A 17787-nucleotide genomic window follows, 5' to 3' on the forward strand; every position below is an offset into this window, starting at 1 on the left:
ATCAATGTGATACATCATATTCATAAAAGAAAGGATAATAACCATATGATTCTGTCAATAGATGAAGAAAAAGCATTTGACAAAGTACAGCATCCTTTCTTAATAAAAACCCTCAAGAAAGTTGGAATAGAAGAAACATAGTTAAACATCATAAAAGCTATATATTAAGATCCCACAGTTAATATCATCCTCAATGGGAAAAAACTGAGAGCTTTCCCCCTGAGACCAGGAATACGACAGGGATGTCCACTCTCACCACTATTGTTTAACATAGTGTCGGAAGTCCTAGCATCAGCAATCAGACAACAAAGTGAAATCAAAGGCATCAAAATTGGCAAAGATGAATTCAAACTTTCACTTTTCGCAGACACATGTTACTCTACATGGAAAACCCAACAGAATCCACCAAAAGACTGCTAGAACTGACAGATGAATTCAGCAAAGTTTCAGGGTACAAAATCAATGTACAGAAATCTGTCGCATTTTTATACACTAATCATGAAGCAACAGAAAGAGAAATAAACTGATCCCATATACAATTGCACCAAGAACCATAAAATACCTAGGAATAAACCTAACTGAAGATGTAAAAGATGCATATGCTGAAAACTACAGAAAACTTATGAAGGAGATTGAAGACACAAAGAAATGGAAAAACATTCCATGCTCATAGACTGGAAGAATAAATATTGTTAAAATGTCAATACCACCCAAAGCAATCTACACATTCAATGCAATTCCAATCAAAATTGCACAGGCATTCTTCTCAAACTTGAACAAACAATCCTAAAATTTGTAGGGAACCAGAAAAGACCCCGAATAGCCAAAGCAATATTGAAGAAGAAAACCAAAGCAGGAGGCATCACAATCCCAGACTTAAGCCTCTATTACAAAGTTGTAATCATCAAGACAGTATGGTATTGGTACAAAAACAGACACATAAACCAATGGAATAGAGAACCCAGAAATGTATGACCAACTAATCTTTGACAAAGCAGGAAAGAACATCCAATGGAAAAAAGACAGTCTCTTTAGCAAATGGTGCTGGGAGAACTAGATAGCAACATGCGGAAGACTGAAACTAGACCACTTTCTTACACCATACACAAAGATAAACTCAAAACGGATGAAAGACCTGAATGTGAGACAGGAAACCATCAAAACCCTAGAGGAGAAAATAGGCAACAACCTCTTTGACCTCAGCCGCAGTAATTTCTTACTCTACACATCTCCAAAGGCAAGGGGATTAAAAGCAAAAATGAACTACTGGGACCTCGTCAAGATTAAAAGCTTCTGCACTGCAAAGGAAACAAACCAAACTAAAAGGTAACCGACGGAATGGGAAAAGATATTTGCAAATGATGTATCAGATAAAGGGCTAGTATCCAAAATCTATAAAGAACTCACCAAACTCCACACCCAAAAAACAATCCAGTGAAGAAATGGGTAGAAGACATGAATAGACATTCTTCCAAAGAAGACATCCTGATGGCCAAGAGACACATTAAACGATGCTCAATGTCACTCATCATCAGGGAAATACAAAACAAAGCCATACTGAGATTCCACCTCACACCTGTTAGAGTGGCTAAAATGAACAAATCAGGAAACTACAGATGCTGGCAAGGATGTGGAGAAACGGGAACCCTCTTGTACTGTTGGTGGGAATGCAAACTGGTGCAGCCGCTCTGGAAAAGTGTGGAGGTTCCTCAAAAAATTAAACACAGATCTACCCTATGACCCAGCAACAGCACTGCTAGGAATTTACCCAAGGGATACAGGAGTGCTGATGCATAGGGGCCCTTGTACCCCAATGTTTACGGCAGCACTTTCAACAATAGCCAAATTATGGAAAGAGCCTAAATGTCCATCAACCGATGAGTGGATAAAGAAGTTGTGGTTTACGTATACAATGGAATACTACTTGACAATGAGAAAGAATGAAATCACGCCATTTGCAGCAATGTGGATGGAACTGGAGGGTGTCATGGTAAGTAAAGTAAGTCAGTCAGAGAAAGACAGATACCGTATGTTTTCAGTCATATGTAAATCTTGAGAAACTTAACAGTAGACCATGGGGGAAGGGAAGGGTAAAAAAAAAAGTTACAAACAGAGAGGGAGGGAGGCAAACCGTAAGAGACTCTTAAATACAGAGAACAAACTGAGGGTTGATGGGGGGTTGGGGGGAGAGGGGAAAGTGGGTGATGGGAACTGAGGAGGGCACTTGTTGAGATGAGCACTGGGTGTTGTATGGAAGCCAATTTGACAATAAATTATAGTAAAAAAATAGAAGTCAGAAACAATGGAATGGCGTTTTCAGTTGATCAAAGAAGGTAACTGTTACCCTAGAATATTATATCCTGCAAAGGGATCCATCAATTATGAATGTGGAATGAAGACATTTAAAAACAAAAACCAAGAGGGCTGAAAAAAAATGCTAAAGGAGATGATGCATCATGCAGAAGGAAAGTAATCACAAATGGAAGGTCAGAGTTGCAAGAAGAAATGGAAATGAAAGAAAACAGTGAATACTTGGACAAGTACATGTGAAGTTTATTTTTATAAAACAGCAATAATAACATCACTAGGGTTAAAAATAAGACATAAGCTCTAGAGTATGATAACAGTACATAAAGAAGTAAATAAATTTGAGATGTTCTAATGTCTTTTTATCATCCAAATTGAGGGAAATATTTTGATTAACTTGAGACTTTGATAGGCTCATTATGCATGTTTTAATTTCTAGGATAAGTACCAAAAGAGAGTCAGAGTGTATAACTTACAAACTCTTAAAGAAAAAAGGAATGATTTTATTTTTATTTTTAATGTTTCATTTATTTTTTGAGAGAGAGCATGAGCAGGGGAGGGGCAGAGAGAAGAAGACAGAGGATCTGAAGCGGGCTCTGTGCTGACAGCAGTAAGCCCGATGCAGGGCTTGAACTCATGAATCATTAGATCATGACCTGAGCAGAAGCTGGACGCTCAACCAACTGAGCCACCCAGGTACCCCAAAACGGAATGATTTTAAGAATACTCAGAGATCTCCTCTCATTAAAAAAAATAGGGTGGGGGGGGAAGGGGTGAGAAGGGGAGGGAGCAAAACTTAAAAAAAATAAGAGGTAGGGAACTTTTAAGCACAAAATAAGGTATCAGATTTAAATCAAAATATATTACTAATCACACTAAATGTATTTTATTAAGAAAAGTAAATATAAACAGAGCAGGTATTTCCAGTAAAATAATATCAGACTGGAGTTTAAAAGCCCACCTATGTGCTGTTAATAAGATACATCTAAAACGTAAGGATACAGAATGTTTAAAGTAAAAGAAAAAGTATAATATGCAAATACTAACCAAAAGCAATCTGGTGTGGCTACTAATAATATAATAACAACATAACATATACATTTTAAGACAATAATTATTACTAGAAATAGAGATATTAATCATAGTAAATAGTTCAGTCTACCAGGAAGATACAATTCTAAAATTTGTGGGCATGTAGTAGTATAGTATTAGTATATAAAAAGCAGAAATGAACAGAATTATTAAAACAAACAGAAATAGCAACAAATCAGGGGCGCCTGGGTGGCTCAGTCAGTTAAGCATCCAACTCTTGATTTTGGCTCAGGTCATGATCTCATGGTTCATAAGATCAAGCCCCATATTGGGGCCTGCACTGACAGCACAGAGCCTGCTTGGGATTCTCTCTCTCCCTCTTTCTCTGCCCTTGCCCTGCTCATTCTCTCTTTCTTTCTCTCTCAAAATAAATAAATATTTTTTTTTAAAAAGAAATATCAACAATCATAATGGGATATCAACTCATGAATCAGAGAAGAAATCACAACGGAAATATGAGCATATTCTAACCGATAACAAAAAAATTGTAGGAATACTAACTTAGATATAGATAGTTATAAATACATATGCTAAAAACGTTCTATGGTCCTTGTATTGTACAAATACAAGATTAGGCTAAAAATAAATAAGCTAAGACCCTATCTCAAGAGACTAGAAAAAGCTCAGCAAATATGCCCCCCCCCAAAAAAAATACAAGAAAGGAAATGATAAACATCAGAGCAGAACTCGAAATATAAAGCAAGCTCAAAGTAGAGTGCATCAACAACAAAAACCACAAAACTAAAGTGAGTTTTCTGAAGACCAATAAAACCTCTGGTAAAATTAATGGAGAGAAAAAGAGGGTACGTATGTCTAGAATCAGGAATGGAAGGGAACATCACTCCAGATGCCTTAGCATTAAAGATGGTAAGAGCATATTAACAACTTCATGCCAAATTTGTGAAAAGACAGGTAAAATGAACAAATTCCTTAATAACTATATAATTTATCATCAAAGATGACTCAAGAAAATTTTTAAAAAATCTGAAACACCATAAAACCATTAATGAAAACGATGAAGAATTTATACTCTTTAATACTCTTTCCACAAAGAAAATGACAGGCTCATTTGGTTTCATTAGTATAGTCTACCAAAACCGTTAAGGAAGAAAATAATTCAATTCTTTACAGTTTTTTTCCCAGGGAACAGAATAGTAAGAAATATTTCCCAACTAATTTATTCATTTTACCTTAATACCAAAATCTGACAGAATGGAAAAGTGCAAACCAATTTCACTCAATAATATAGGTGTAAGAATTCTAAAGAAATAATAGCAAACAGAAGTTAGCAATGCATAGTATGTTGCTAAGCCAATGTTAGCAACATATAAAACTATAATATATCCACTAATTCACTACATTAGAAAGATATTACCATGTGAACATCTGAGATGTGCAGAAGCATTTGATAAAACTCAACACCTTTTCATGATAAAAAAAAAAAAAACACGGCAAACTAAGAACTGGAGGAAGCTGTTTTGTTAAAGTTTTTAAATTTGTTTAAGTAATCTCTACATCCAACGTGGGGCTCAAACCCATGACCCTGAGATCAAGAGTTGCACACTCTTCTGACTGAGCCAGCCAGTTGCCCCAGATGGAAAGTTTTTAAAGGGTGAAGGATACCTATAAATGCCTACATGTAACAAACATCATAGTTAATGGTGGATGTTTACAGTGTGCCTTTTTTGATAGAAAATAAGTCCCGAAGATGTAATAATACACAGTATAATGAATGCAGAAATTATCATCATCAAACTTGCTAAGAGACTAGATCTTAATAATTCCTATCACAGAAAAGAAGTGATAATTATGTGATGTGATAAAGGAGCTAAATGCTACAATGGCAATGTTACAATATATAAATATATAATATATACAATATATAAATGTATCAAATCAACACCCTGATACCTTAAACTTACACATGTTATATGTCAAATATATTTCAGTTAAAAAATAGAAAGTTTGCTTTTGGTATCAAGACTTTTCGCAGCATTGTATGGGAGGTCCTAATCAGTGTAGCAAGGCAAGGAAAAGAAAAGATTTAAGAATCCAAGGGGAAGAAACAATGATTTTTTCTTTCATCGAGAAAAAAACCTAAGTACCCTTCATTATCTCCAGACCCATAACTAGAATCAGCTCTCAAAACACCATATGGGGAGGGCCTCAGGAAGAGATAGCTTATATATCCTGAGGAATAAGTGTAGGAATTGAGTCTAAAGATATTAGGGCAAGGAAAACAAAACATAATCCTGGATTAGGCTGCAGTTATCGATATGGGTGTACAAAGCAGAGATCATGGATTTAATGTTTTAACCTGAGAGCTGAGAGTGACTCTAACAATCTGCCTGCTCGGTTGACTGAAACCTAGGTTCAACTGCCTCATTCAATGAGGTTGGGACATCAGAACCTCCCTGGTATAATGCAGAAAGAATCCAAAGAGTTAAGGAGATAAAAATATTGGAATGATTTATCATGTGCTACCACATTCCCATGACCACCCAATCTCCAGAATACCCTTGAGAGAACACCCCCTTTATTAATCACTGAAAGATGCAGTTGTGACAGAAGTATCAACAGCCTTAGAAAAACTCTGTGGTGGCTGTGCTCTTCAGACCCAGGGAGAATGGTGAGAGGTGCTAGTGTTGAAAGGTCTTCACCATTTTGCTTCTGGGCTGTGCCATTCTCCTGCCAAAATCTAGCCTTTGCTGATCTTGATTATTCTGACATCCCTTGGAGCATCACAATGGTCCATGACGATGATGTCACGCCAAGTTAAGTTGGTGAACAGTAAATGCAAAGTACTGTCACTGACTTAGTAAGTCCATACGTGCCAGAAACAGGAGATAAGCCCTCCCCCAAATTTAGGACCTCACAACAAAAGCGAAGTTTCTAAGTTATAACAGTGTAGAGAATTTTGGGGATTCTCTTCACCTGGGTATTTGAAGTCTTTATGGAAAACAGAGATACTGCACAGACCCTCCGCCATTCACCAAGAGGAAGATCGCAGTGAAGATCTCTCGAGTTTAGGAGCAAAGATGCTTCCTCTTCAGAGAATTTTTCTTTTGATAATCGGCACCTGGCTTGCCCAACATGCACTGGGCACTATCTAATTCATCAAGACATCAGATGTGGTACATGAAGATTCAATCCATCACCAAGCAGAAGTGGTCCACAATAGGCATCAGGAACAAGTAAGTCATGAAAGCACAAGGAAGTTCCATGAGCAGGTGGCTCAGGTTTTCATGACACAGACTCTTGATGCACTACTGCCTCCATTAAGTCACACTTTTGGCCTCACAGGGATTCTTTATGATCAGTGGGCAGAGGAAGGAAAAAATGCGCCTGGTGTATAGACTGTTCTTCATGATGGGCTGGCCTTAGCCAGAGGTAGACTGGTGCAGTATGACAGCATTTAGAGTGTTCCCGAAAGACAATGAAAGGAAATCCTCCCAATGGGCAGAACTTCAAGAACTGCATCCAGTTTTCCATCTTATCTGGCTGAAAACACAGCTTGGGGTCCAGAGCTGTAGTCATTCATGCATGGAAGTGGCTAGTGGCCAGGCCGTGTAATCAGGTGCTTCGTAAGAAATATTAAATAAGAAGATTGGTAACAAGGAGTTACAGGGAAGAGACGTGGATATACCTCTTAAATCTGGGAACACGAAGGTATCTCTCTTATGCTCGATAGCTCTATAAAACACATCTACCACAAAGGTGGTTCTCGGTACGCGGGTGGACAAAATGACCTATTCGGCATCTCAGCGTCTCTTCCCAGCCACCCTGGCGTGCGATCAATAAACTTATGTATAGAGTGACTGTGTAGACAGGAATGGAGACCATTTATGGACTGAATAAGACAGAATGCCTCTTATTAAGGGTGACCTGGCTGCTGCCACTGCGGGATGTCCAGAGACCCCAAAAACCACCATTTCCTAGACAGACCGGCCAGTCATCTGGAGACAGACTGAAGTTGGTTATACTGGATACATTTCATCATGAAAGGGAAAATGATCCGCCCTTACTGGCTATGTACGTATGTATATATTGCAGTGTGCGTGTACACGTACATATACAACTATATACTATACATATACATATATGTATACGTACATATACAACTATAACTTATGTTTATATGTATTTACGTATTTGTATGATTAGTTTTCCTTCCAGAACCACTGACCGTGTATTTGCAGAATGCCTTATTTACTTGCTTAGTATCCTCCACAACATTGCTTCTAACTTCTTAGAGTTAATCCTAACTCATTTTACAGCAAACCAAACGTGGTAATGTGCCCGTGTGCTCAAATCCAAGGAACACAACAGTCTTAGGTACCCCATCATCCAGAAGTAACTGAGCGGACAGAACAGCAATACAATCCAACGGGCTTTCAGTTAAATCACCGACTTAGACACAAGCCCAGGAGCTTGGCCCTGTGCTATGACTGTTTTCTGTACTTTCAATCAGTGACCAGTATATACATCTCTTACAGAAGAACTTGTGAAAAAGTGCACTTCAAACATGTAAATAGCCACAAAATTACAAAAGACTAGTGACCAGAAGGTTTAACAAACTCATTTATACATATTAATGAAGAAAGGCAAGTAACTCAAATGGCAGAAAACCTACACAAAAAGAGGCAAGAAAGAAATCTAAATGGCCAGTGAAAGCACATCATCTTGTGCTGAACTATATTACTAATTAGACATGTAAATTTAATGGTTTTTAAAATCTATTCATTTTGAGAGAGAACAAGAGAGGAGGAGGGGCAGAGAGAGGGAGAGAGAGGGAGAGAGAGGGAGGGAGAGGGAGGGAGAGGGAGGGAGGGAGAGGGAGGGAGAGGGAGGGAGGGAGAGGGAGGGAGAGGGAGGGAGGGAGAGGGAGGGAGAGGGAGGGAGGGAGAGGGAGGGAGAGGGAGGGAGAGAGAGGGAGAGGGAGGGAGAGAGAGGGAGAGAGAGGGAGAGGGAGGGAGGGAGGGAGGGAGGGAGGGAGGGGGAGAGAGAGAGAGAGAGAGAGAGAGAGAGAGAGAGAGAATGAATCCCAAGCAGGCTCCACACCCAGCACAGTGCCCAATGTGGGGCTTGATCTCACGAACCGGGAGATCATGACCTGCGCTGAGATCAAGAGTCGGACACTGAACTGACTGAGCTACCCAGGAGCCCCTAGACATGGAAATTTAAACCACAACACACTTGTCAGACTGGATAGGTTTTTAGAAATCTGACAGTACAGGGATGCCTGGGTGGCTCAGTCAGTTGAGTGTCCAAGTCTTGATTTCGGCTCAGGTCAAGATCTCACAGTTCGTGGGTTCAAGCCAGCATCAGGCTCTGTGCTGGCAGCTCAGAGCCTGGAGCCTGCTTCAGATTCTGTGTCTCCCTCTCACTCTGTCCCTCCCTTGCTCGTGCTCTGTCTCTCTCTCTCTCTCAAATATAAATAAACATTAAAAAAAATCTGATAGTACAAGTGTTGGCAGGATGTGAAGGGACTAAAACACCCATACAAGGGAGTAAAATTTATACAACCACTTTGATAACTTTACCTAATGAAGGTCAACTTTTTCCAGCTTTTTAATCTCAAACTTTTTGTATTTTTATCATTTAGATAGGTCTCTTTTAGCATGCGTGGTTTATTGTTTTTAAAATATCTAGGCTTACAAACTTTGTTTTTTTAATTGAAGCAGTTTAATATTATGATTACTCATTTATTTGGGTTTAAATTTACCTTTTTGTTATTGCTTACCATTTATATCAACTGATCTATAATCCTTTCATGTCTTCTTTTAGTCTTTTTACATTTTTTATTCTATCAGCTGGAGATGACACTCTCGTACTGTTTTTAGTGGTGACTGCAAAATTTCAACATGCATCTTTGACATCAAAATCTAACATTTCATGTACTTTCACGCTCCTCCTAGACAATGCAAAACTCTTAGTATTTTTTATAATTTATTTTGAGAGAGAGAGAGAGAGAGAACGAGCATGCACATGAGTGGGGGGTGGGGCAAGGAGGGAGAGAGGGAGAGAGGGAGAGAGGAAGAGACGGAGAGAGGGAGAGAGGGAGGGGAAGAGACAGAGAGAGACAGAGACAGAGACAGAGACAGAGAGAGAGAATCCCAAGCAGGCTCCTCCCTGTCAGCATGGAGCCCCAAAGCAGGGCTCAAACTCAAACCCTGAGATCATGACCTTAGCCGAAGTCAGACACTTAACCAAGAATCAGCCACCCAGGCACCCCTCTTAGCATTTCTTAACTTCATTCTGTCTCTCCTGATTTGCATGCTAGCTTTGCTGTGTATTTGTATCATATCATACACAGTTTAAATCCCATGAGATTGTTTTACAGAATCGATGTTCATTTAGATTTGCCGACACATTTACCTTTTTGTTGCTTGTTTCTCTCTGCATTTCTGAACTTCTGTCTGAGGTCACTTTCCTTCTGCCTAAAGAATGCCACTTGGTCTTTTCTTAATGGAGGATCTGTTGCTGAATTCTCTCAGGCGTCATGTGTCTGAAAATGGCTTCAGTTCCCCCTTCAAATTTGAAGTATATTTTCACTGGAATTCTAGATGGGCAGATGCGGTCTTTCAGCACTTTGAGGATTTCTTTCTATTGCCTTCGACTGCTACAGTTTCTGTGGAGAAGTCACATATTGTTCTATTACTGCTCCTATGACGATAATTGGCTTTACTTCTCCATGTAGCTTGTTTTCTTCTCCTCCTTCCGCAGGTTTACTCTGATGTGTCCAATTTGGGATTTCCTTCCATTTATCCTGATTGGACTTTGTAGCTCTCCTTGAACCAGTGGTGGCTTGAGGTCATTCACTGTTATGGAAAATTCTCAGCAAATATCTATTTGAATATTGCTTCTGACCCATTCATTGCCTCTTCAGAGACTCCAATTCCATATGTGTTAGTCCTTTCTCTGTGCCCCCTTGTCTCCCACCCTCTCTTCTATTGTCCTTTTTTTTTTGACTCTCGCTTCATACTGGATATTTTCTTCTGAATTTTCATCCAGTTTATTAATTCTGTTTTCAGCCGAGTCTAATTTGCCGTTAGACCTAACCACTTAGTTCTAAATTTCAACTATTTTGTTTTTTACTCATAAAGGTTTATTTTTTAATAGTTCTAAATTTCACATACTTTGTTTTTTTACTTATAAAGGTTTGTTTTTCTAATAGCCAGGTTCTACAACAAATTCTCAATTTTGTCTTTCTTCTTATTGAATATATTAAGCTTACCTATTTGAAAATCTGTATCATGCCATTATCTGGGCCTCTATGTAACTGTTTGAAGTATCTGTAGTTTCTTTTGGTTTTCCTTTGTGTTGTTTTTATCTTTGTATGCCTGATCGTCTTCTTTTTACTTAAGTATATAATACTGCATATCCTCATTGTATATAAAGTTACAGAAATAATTAATATGTGGGAAAACGTTACTTTGGCTAGGCAAACTAGCAATCTTGGATTACCTTAGTGCAATTTCAAGAACTGAGATGATGTGAAGCTGTTTCAGTCTACCCCAATTCAGCCTCCCTCCTAGGGTATAACCCTTTGTTGTCTAAAACCTAAGTAGAAGGGATTATCAGGCCCTTGTTACCGAGCCCTGGACTCTAATTTTTGCCCCATAGTCCCAAGAAGCTGTCAAAAGTGCCATTCATCTTTTTGGTTTCTCATAGCCTTTTTTGAGGTAGGCATAATGGAGACAGATAATGCCCAAATATAGCATGCCTTCAATAATGTGATAAAGAATATTAATCTTATGTCAGGAAGATTTTGCTTCTAAAAGTACTCTCGCGTTTATTAAGAGCATCATGATCATACTGTGTCCGGTCCCTCCAGGTGACCAGATAAATCATGGGAATTTTTTTTATAGTAGAATCATCAAAGAGTGCCTTGTGTGCAGCGGCCCGTACGTCCTATTACCGTCAGTTTATATGGACTCTGATCTCTGCTACAGAACATAAAGGAATGTTGGAGCATGTGCCTTGTAACTGGGGGTGAGAGATGGGGGAAGACATATGTGAGGGTATAGAAGGGTATATGCAATGTATTGAAGGGCCCCTGTTCAGGCCACCTCACTCTGCCCGCCCAAATTCAGAATCAAGAGAGTCACCAGGAAAGAAGGAACAAAAAATACACGCTGTAAAATAAGGCTGCAAAGTAGTGGATTTTTCTGAAAATTCCGGAAGAGCAGGCGTGCTAGACAAAGGTGTGGTGCTGGCCGCCCTGCAGGCAGAGCCGGGGGGCTGACAGTGAGCTGCGCCCACCTGCAGGGACAGAGGCAGACACCTCCCTTTTCTCCGTCTCCATGGCTCTGCCTACATATCCCGGGGTGTCTGGGGCTTGACCTGTCTTACCTACCGCAGTTACAAGAGAGCCGCCCCGATGCCTAGATTTTTCTAGCACATTCCCAGATTGCACACATTTTGGGTTATGTCCAAAAAAGAAATTGTGATAAAACATACAGTTAAGCATTTTAACCATTTTTTAAATTTACAAAAAAATATTTTTTACATTTATTTATTTTTGAGAGACAGAGAGAGAGAGAGAGAGAGCGCGAGCGCACAAGTGGGGGAGGGGCAGAGAGAAGGAGACACAGAATCCGAAGCAGGCTCCAGGCTCTGAGCTGTCAGCACAGAGCCTGATGCGGGGCTTGAACTCACAAACCATGAGATTCTGACCTGAGCCGAAGTCGGATGCTCAACTGACTGAGCCACTCAGGCGCCCCATAGCCTTTTAACCACTTTTTTTTTTTTTTAACATTTATTTATTTTTGAGACAGAGAGTGACAGAGCATGAACGGGGGAGGGGCAGAGAGAGGGAGACACAGAATCAGAAACAGGCTCCAGGCTCCGAGCTGTCAGCACAGAGCCTGATGCGGGGCTCGAACTCACGGACCGCGAGATCGTGACCTGAGCCGAAGTCGGCCGCTCAACCAACGAGCCACCCAGGCGCCCCCCTTTTAACCATTTTTAAATGTGCGGTTCCATGGCACTGCATACATTCAACGTTGCTGTGCGACCCATCTCCAGGACTCTTGCATCTTATTGATAAATCTGAAACTCTCTGCCCATTAAACAACAACCCTCCATTCCTGTCTCCTTTCAGGCCCCGGAAACCACCATTTTACTCTGTGCCCATGAATCTGATTACTCTAGGTACTTCATATGAGCAGAATCATCCAGGATTTGTTCTTTTGTGCGTGGCTTATTTATTTTTATTTTTTTAAATGCTTATTTATTTATTTTGAGAGAGAGACAGTGTGTGCAAGCAGGGGAGGGGCAGAGAGGCAGGGCGAGACAGAATCCCAAGCAGGCTCCACGCTCGGCGTAGAGCCCGATACAGGACTTGATCCCATGGCCTGCTCCGAAATCAAGAGTCAGAAGCTTAACCGACTGAGCCACCCAGCACCCCTGTGTATGGCGTATTTAACTTGTAATGTCCTTAGGTTTCCTCCATGCTGTAGCAAGTGTCAGCATTTCATTCCTTTTTAAGGCTGAATAATATTCCAGTGTGTGTACCACATATGCTGCATTTTGTTTACCCATTCACCCATCACTGGAGATTTGGGCTGTTGCCATGTTTGGGCTCTTGTGAATAATGTTGTTATGAACACTGGCGTTCAAATATCCGGTCAAGTTTCTGCCTCCAATTCTTTTGCGCACACACACCCAGGAGTAGAATTACTGGATCACACGGTAATCCTACATTTAAGGTTTTGAGGAGCTGCCATACTGTTTTCCATGGCAGGTGCCACATCCTTGACGAACTTGCTATTTTCTGCTTGATTTTGTTTTGCTTGTTAATAGTAACTGTCCCAATGGGTGAGAAGTGGTATCTCATTGTGGTTTGACTTGCAATTCCCTAGTGATTAGCCCAACTGCCTTCTGTTTGGCCAGACTTAACATCTAAACTGCCTTTTCTATCTGGAATTAGATTAAAACTCCTTTGCTAGACCACATAAGGACTTTTGGTTAAAAAGAGGAGAAATGTGTGCAAATACCATCAAAAGTACCATCAAAATCATCAAAATCAACCAGAGGGGTTACTGGATCGACCTGTCTGTGTGCTAAGCCTTGGGATATTTGCTGAGGCAGGTCCACTCTGAGGCCTCGGAGGCCCAGTTCAGGAGTGTGGGTAGAGCATCTACCCCCCGCTATCTCTAAAGCACAGCGAAATTTACTTGGGATGTAATGGCTAGTGCCTTTTTACGACTGGGGACAATTTAACATTAATTTCTAAGAGATGCCATCTCTCCGTTCAATGTGTTTCATGGGTCACATGATCTCCGATTACTAAGGTGACACTTAGGACAATTTTATGGCAAATTGAATCCCAAATTACAGCCCTGGAAGGGGTCCGCATTAATAATGGTCTGTAAGAGCACAGCAGGGGCCTGAGCCGGGTCATGCCACAATCGAATGCAGTTACTAACGCGACACTATGGTAAGACCGAGAAGAATGTATTATCAAGACACATACACTGATCTCCTTTCATAAAAGGAGTGGCGAAATTACTGTAGACACCCTTGGATTATGGAATAGTGAAGACAGAATTATTTTTGCATGAGTTGGGATTTCCCTGTAGCTAAGTGAAGAAGCATGACCCACTCTGAGTGAATTGGAATTCCTTTTTCTTTCTTTTATTCTTTAAAAAAAAAAAAAGGATCAAACACTCTGATTGTTCTCTTTCTCCTGTGGGCATTTTACTTCTTAGAAATGAGAAACCAGTGCTTCTAGCATAACAGAGAGGGAGGAAGTCTGACTGGGTAATTATTAAGCAAAACCCATAAAAGTAATAAGCATCACCCACAGAATACTTTAATTTCTGAGCGATTTCAGGATCCTCATGCACCTGTGCAGAGCAACGTGCTAAGGTTTGGAAGATGCTCGGAAAGCAGGTAGGTTTCCTCTCTTTTAAGAATCTACTCCAGAAACCAGATATCAAGGCTGATGTTCATGCAGACGCACATCCACTTACGATCGTGAGTGTGAAGGAAAAACAAGAATTAGAAAGAAAATTGTGCCCTAGTAAGCAACACCACCCTGGGATCCAAGGTAGCTTTTTCATACCCTGAATACCGGACTATTTCTGAATTCTTATGAGGTTTCAGGGAACACTGACTCGGTACATCTCAAGTACACACGAAACTGTACTCTGGGACTTCACTCTGGGTTTCTACGTCCTATGTGTAGCGTACGCATTTCTAATTAATACGAAAGATTAAGTATTTTCTAGCTCTCTGCTTTCTCAGTTTTCTTAAAGACCTCAGAGTCCTTGTCATGTGACTAATGAACTCATTCACACACTGTAAATATATTGGATATCTATCTTTTGCAAGGTGTTGTGCTAGATCCTGGGGGAACCAGACACTGTTGTATCCTCTCAGGACTTACTGTCCAGCAGTGAGGACACAGCGAGCATACAAAACAGTAATATGTGATAAAGGGGGCTTTTTCAGTTACCGAGTACCCGTCTCCTGGGTGCTGAAGACAAGACAGACCTTCGAGAGACTCTCCAGTGGCATTTCCCAGAAAATAGCACATATGTAACTCTCGAAAGAGAGGATGTGGGAAAGTGAAGAAATTAACTGTAACAGACTGAATTCTGTCTCCCTGCAAGTTAATGTGTGAACTCCTAAAAACCCTAATAGCTCAGAATGTAACTGTATGTGGACAGAGGGCATTTACAGAGGCAATTAAGCTGAATGAGGTGAGTAGGGTGGGCCCTAATCCAATCTGACTGGTGTCCTTAGAAGAAGAGGAAGTTTCGGGGTGCCTGGGTGGCGCAGTCGGTTAAGCGTCCGACTTCAGCCAGGTCATGATCTCGCGGTCCGTGAGTTCGAGCCCCGCGTCAGGCTCTGGGCTGATGGCTCGGAGCCTGGAGCCTGTTTCCGATTCTGTGTCTCCCTCTCTCTCTGCCCCTCCCCCGTTCATGCTCTGTCTCTCTCTGTCCCAAAAATAAATAAAAAAACGTTGAAAAAAAAATTTTAAAAAAAGAAGAGGAAGTTTGGACATACAGTTTGGCCATCTGCAGGCCAAGGAAAGAGGTCCCCAAGGAAACCAGCCCAGCAGGACCCTGATTAGACCTCCAGCCCCCAGCACTGAGAGAAAATCCATTTCTGTGGTTTCCGCCCCCCAGGCTGTGGTGTTCTGTTACCGCAGGCCGAGCAAACCTGCATTCTTTCTTAAGTGTTATTTCTACTGAGATTAAAAAAACCCAAAAAACTGAAAAATCCCAGAAAAGTTGCAAGTACGAGCCAGAAAAACTTTTTTTTTTTTAAATCCTGAACCATTTGACAGTAAGTTGTTGACGTGCTCCTTTCTGCTCATTCTTCCTGACCTTGCCAAGCATTTTCTTCCCCGTGCTGTTGGATCATCTATCATTCCTCTGAAAACTAATCACATCGAAATAACTGCCACTTATTTATCTGTCTCCCCACCAGACTCTACGTCTCTGGAGAACGCGACCTAGGTTTCGTCTCTCTTTGTACCCGCAGCCTCTGACATCGTGCTTGGCTCATGGTAGGTCAGCGCTGGACAAATCTGTCCTAAGAACTGAGGGCCAGGTGCCTTGCTGGCTGGGTGGAGAATGATCCTTCCCTCGGGGAGCTCTCAGGCGAGAGGGGAGAGACATGAGAAAAGAGGCTGAAGGGTGTGAGTTTGAGGTGGCAAGGGAGCTCACAGGAGGGTGCCTTTCACAATCGGAGAGCCTTCCATTAAACTGGGCTCGACACGCCCTTGGACTTTGGCAATGGTGCCTTGCCAGGGCAAGCACTGAAGAAATGTTTGCACGGGTTTGGACCACGTCTGCCCCATTCACTGCTGTCTCCCCAACCTCTAGCAGAGCTGACACATTGTGGCGAGCAGTAAATATCTGCACGGTGAACGCACGCGTGAACTAACAGCCAAGGCCTTCCTGTGTTTTTCAAACGCCTTTCCCCTCACTTTCTGACTCGTCCTTGTCCAAAGGTGTGAGCTAATCCTTACCTCAGTGGAGGTGGTGCTGAAGATCAAAGGCAGTAATAAATACGAAAGCACTTAGTATAGTATGCAGCGCTCTATAAACAGGAGTTTGTACTCACTGCGTCTTCCCTTGGAGGGGATACGTCGGCTGAAGTCGTGCTGAGCTGACCTGCTTGGGGTTCAGATGCCCTCAGGACCTACTTACGCTCCTGTCAATGCAAAACAGACCCAAGAATTCTCGATTTACCATTCTTTAGATGTTTCGTAGGTTTTAATAAGGACCTTAGAGATTCCTTCCTTTGCAACCAGGAAGGAATAATTCAGGTGCGCTAATTAGGTTCCATGCACTCACCGCTCTTGGGGACGGTCCTAATGAGGGATTTTCTTTTTTTCTTGCTGCGTGCTCCCCAAGGGGGCTCTTATTAGAGGAAGAGGAGACCCGCGGTCACAGCGGGAGGTAGGCCGTGTCAGGCAGGGCCCTCCAGAGAAACAGAGGCAATAGGATGTGCGCACATATGGAAAGAGGATGCGGGTCCCCGACACATCAACTGGGTCACGCGGGATATGGAGGGGGCTGACCAGGCTTAAATAACGAGCCGTGTGTGTGTGTGTGTGTGTGTGTGTGTGTGTGTGTCTGGGGGTGCAGCCTGAGCCGGCTCAGGAAGCTGCAGCTCCTGGAGCAAGTCCCTTGTCTGGTTTGTGCCTGAGTGACTTAGGACTTGCCTGGGTGGTGGGACAGGGAGGGGCTTCCCAACCCCCGGGGACCCCGAGCTGGAAGGTTCTCCGTCAGTTGTCCTGGTAGAAGAACACAGCCGCGGGCAGACGGGAGAGGGCGGCTTGCCCAGGTGTTCCTACCCGAAGTCACGCGCTGCTGGTGGGTTGGGAGAAGGGGGCCTTGGTGAAGAAATAGCCTCCATCCCCGGCTCCCCAGACACTTGTGCGCAGAGGAAGGGGTGCCGCGTGAGGGGGGCGCCCCTGGGGGAGGGCGGACCCCGGCTGTGAGCAGCCCCCGGGAGCACTGAGCCAACACCTCTCGGGGTGTACGTCCCGGCCCGTTAGCCCGGCTCTGCGCCGCCTCGTGCCCGGGGTGGACGCCGGGACGCCCGGCGCCGCCCACCGGCGGCCGGGAGGGGACAGGGCCGTGCAGCCGCCCCCACGAGGGATGTGCGCTCCCGGGGGTCCCTGCCGGTCCCCACGGGCCTGTGCGCGCACCCGGCGTGGGCTAGAGCTAGGTCTCTACTGCTCAGAGGAACCGTATCAGGCAGAGGCTATTACCTGCTCAGCCCTGGTGCGAGGGGGAGGGGGACGTGGTGGCCGCGGGGTGGGAAGGACGGCGACCCCCAGCTGCTCCGCCTTACGCCCCGGACAGCGTGTGCCGCGTGGTCCGGGGACGCTGCCCCGCGGCAGCTGCAGAGCGAGGCCTG

General features: G+C 42.7%; 1 long non-coding RNA gene across 1 annotated transcript; it reads left to right on the plus strand.

Annotated features, from left to right (window-relative positions):
* Positions 1 to 6165: 6165 nt before the first annotated feature.
* On the plus strand, positions 6166 to 16449 carry LOC125925075 (uncharacterized). The gene is made up of 2 exons (XR_007458696.1): positions 6166 to 7431; positions 15844 to 16449. It is a non-coding gene; the product is annotated as an uncharacterized LOC125925075 (long non-coding RNA).
* The last annotated feature ends 1338 nt before the right edge of the window (positions 16450 to 17787 follow it).

This window comes from Panthera uncia, chromosome F1 (genome assembly GCF_023721935.1).
Source record: "Panthera uncia isolate 11264 chromosome F1, Puncia_PCG_1.0, whole genome shotgun sequence".
In the NCBI taxonomy this organism is placed as follows: domain Eukaryota; kingdom Metazoa; phylum Chordata; class Mammalia; order Carnivora; family Felidae; genus Panthera; species Panthera uncia.